General features: G+C 46.8%; 5 non-coding genes and 3 pseudogenes across 5 annotated transcripts; all 8 read left to right on the top strand.

Moving 5' to 3' along the window:
- The first annotated feature begins 94 nt into the window (after positions 1-94).
- Positions 95-213, top strand: LOC146230225 (5S ribosomal RNA). Its single transcript, XR_014745223.1, has one exon. It is a non-coding gene; the product is annotated as a 5S ribosomal RNA (ribosomal RNA).
- Positions 214-407: 194 nt separating this feature from the next.
- Positions 408-526, top strand: LOC146230224 (5S ribosomal RNA). The gene has a single exon (XR_014743725.1). It is a non-coding gene; the product is annotated as a 5S ribosomal RNA (ribosomal RNA).
- Positions 527-700: 174 nt separating this feature from the next.
- Positions 701-819, top strand: LOC146230223 (5S ribosomal RNA; annotated as a pseudogene).
- Positions 820-1035: 216 nt separating this feature from the next.
- Positions 1036-1154, top strand: LOC146230222 (5S ribosomal RNA). The gene has a single exon (XR_014743508.1). It is a non-coding gene; the product is annotated as a 5S ribosomal RNA (ribosomal RNA).
- A 171-nt stretch (positions 1155-1325) lies between these two features.
- Positions 1326-1444, top strand: LOC146230221 (5S ribosomal RNA). Its single transcript, XR_014743506.1, has one exon. It is a non-coding gene; the product is annotated as a 5S ribosomal RNA (ribosomal RNA).
- A 170-nt stretch (positions 1445-1614) lies between these two features.
- Positions 1615-1733, top strand: LOC146230220 (5S ribosomal RNA; annotated as a pseudogene).
- Positions 1734-1905: 172 nt separating this feature from the next.
- Positions 1906-2024, top strand: LOC146230219 (5S ribosomal RNA). The gene has a single exon (XR_014743505.1). It is a non-coding gene; the product is annotated as a 5S ribosomal RNA (ribosomal RNA).
- A 174-nt stretch (positions 2025-2198) lies between these two features.
- LOC146230218 (5S ribosomal RNA) lies at positions 2199-2317 on the top strand (annotated as a pseudogene).
- The last annotated feature ends 183 nt before the right edge of the window (positions 2318-2500 follow it).

The following is a 2500-nucleotide window of genomic DNA, read 5'->3' as shown; positions in this document are numbered from 1 at the left end:
TCATTTTGACACGAGAGAGAGAGAGAGAGACCACCTTGCATTGTCAATTGCTAAATCTGTATATGGATAAGTAGCCTATGGTTGTCAACTTATTTCGTACGGCCATACCAGCCTGTCAACGCCCGATCTCGTCTGATCTCGGAAGCTAAGCAGGGTCGGGCCTGGTTAGTACTTGGATGGGAGACCGCCTGGGAATACCAGGTGCTGTATGCTCTTTTGCTCATTCACTTAGAAACTGACATCTTGCAATATGCACAAGTAGTCCTTCATGAAAGGGGCTGGAAGCTGTTTTCATTTTGACACGAGAGAGAGAGAGAGAGAGAGAGAGAGAGAGAGAGAGAGACTACCTTGCATTGTCAATTGCTAAATCTGTATATGGATAAGTAGCCTATGGTTGTCAACTTATTTCGTACGGCCATACCAGCCTGGCAACGCCCGATCTCGTCTGATCTCGGAAGCTAAGCAGGCTAGGGCCTGGTTAGTACTTGGATGGGAGACCGCCTGGGAATACCAGGTGCTGTATGCTCTTTTGCTCATTCACTTAGAAACTGAAATCTTGCAATATGCACAAGTAGTCCTTCATGAAAGGGGCTGGAAGCTGTTTTCATTTTGACACGAGAGAGAGAGAGAGAGAGACTACCTTGCATTGTCAATTGCTAAATCTGTATATGGATAAGTAGCCTTTGGTTGTCAACTTATTTGGTACGGCCATACCAGCCTGGCAACGCCCGATCTCGTCTGATCTTGGAAGCTAAGCAGGGTCGGGCCTGGTTAGTACTTGGATGGGAGACCGCCTGGGAATACCAGGTGCTGTCTGCTCTTTTGCTCATTCACATAGAAACTGAAATCTTGCAATATGCACAAGTAGTCCTTCATGAAAGGGGCTGGAAGCTGTTTTCATTTTGACACGAGAGAGAGAGAGAGAGAGAGAGAGAGAGAGAGAGAGAGAGAGAGAGAGAGAGAGAGAGAGACTACCTTGCATTGTCAATTGCTAAATCTGTATATGGATAAGTAGCCTATGGTTGTCAACTTATTTCGTACGGCCATACCAGCCTGGCAACGCCCGATCTCGTCTGATCTCGGAAGCTAAGCAGGGTCGGGCCTGGTTAGTACTTGGATGGGAGACCGCCTGGGAATACCAGGTGCTGTATGCTCTTTTGCTCATTCACATAGAAACTGAAATCTTGCAATATGCACAAGTAGTCCTTCATGAAAAGGGGCTGGAAGCTGTTTTCATTTTGACACGAGAGAGAGAGAGAGACTACCTTGCATTGTCAATTGCTAAATCTGTATATGGATAAGTAGCCTATGGTTGTCAACTTATTTCGTACGGCCATACCAGCCTGGCAACGCCCGATCTCGTCTGATCTCGGAAGCTAAGCAGGGTCGGGCCTGGTTAGTACTTGGATGGGAGACCGCCTGGGAATACCAGGTGCTGTATGCTCTTTTGCTCATTCACTTAGAAACTGACATCTTGCAATATGCACAAGTAGTCCTTCATGAAAGGGGCTGGAAGCTGTTTTCATTTTGACACGAGAGAGAGAGAGAGACTACCTTGCATTGTCAATTGCTAAATCTGTATATGGATAAGTAGCCTTTGGTTGTCAACTTATTTGGTACGGCCATACCAGCCTGGCAACGCCCGATCTCGTCTGATCTCGGAAGCTAAGCAGGGTCGGGCCTGGTTAGTACTTGGATGGGAGACCGCCTGGGAATACCAGGTGCTGTCTGCTCTTTTGCTCATTCACTTAGAAACTGAAATCTTGCAATATGCACAAGTAGTCCTTCATGAAAGGGGCTGGAAGCTGTTTTCATTTTGACACGAGAGAGAGAGAGAGAGACCACCTTGCATTGTCAATTGCTAAATCTGTATATGGATAAGTAGCCTATGGTTGTCAACTTATTTCGTACGGCCATACCAGCCTGGCAACGCCCGATCTCGTCTGATCTCGGAAGCTAAGCAGGGTCGGGCCTGGTTAGTACTTGGATGGGAGACCGCCTGGGAATACCAGGTGCTGTATGCTCTTTTGCTCATTCACTTAGAAACTGACATCTTGCAATATGCACAAGTAGTCCTTCATGAAAGGGGCTGGAAGCTGTTTTCATTTTGACACGAGAGAGAGAGAGAGAGAGACTACCTTGCATTGTCAATTGCTAAATCTGTATATGGATAAGTAGCCTTTGGTTGTCAACTTATTTGGTACGGCCATACCAGCCTGGCAACGCCCGATCTCGTCTGATCTTGGAAGCTAAGCAGGGTCGGGCCTGGTTAGTACTTGGATGGGAGACCGCCTGGGAATACCAGGTGCTGTCTGCTCTTTTGCTCATTCACATAGAAACTGAAATCTTGCAATATGCACAAGTAGTCCTTCATGAAAGGGGCTGGAAGCTGTTTTCATTTTGACACGAGAGAGAGAGAGAGAGAGAGAGAGAGAGAGAGAGAGAGAGAGAGAGAGAGAGAGAGAGAGACTACCTTGCATTGTCAATTGCTAAATCTGTA

The sequence above is a fragment of the Hypomesus nipponensis genome, chromosome 24 (assembly GCF_054491055.1).
Source record: "Hypomesus nipponensis isolate SF chromosome 24, ASM5449105v1, whole genome shotgun sequence".
NCBI classification, from domain to species: domain Eukaryota; kingdom Metazoa; phylum Chordata; class Actinopteri; order Osmeriformes; family Osmeridae; genus Hypomesus; species Hypomesus nipponensis.
This window is presented reverse-complemented; position numbering and strand designations above follow the sequence as displayed.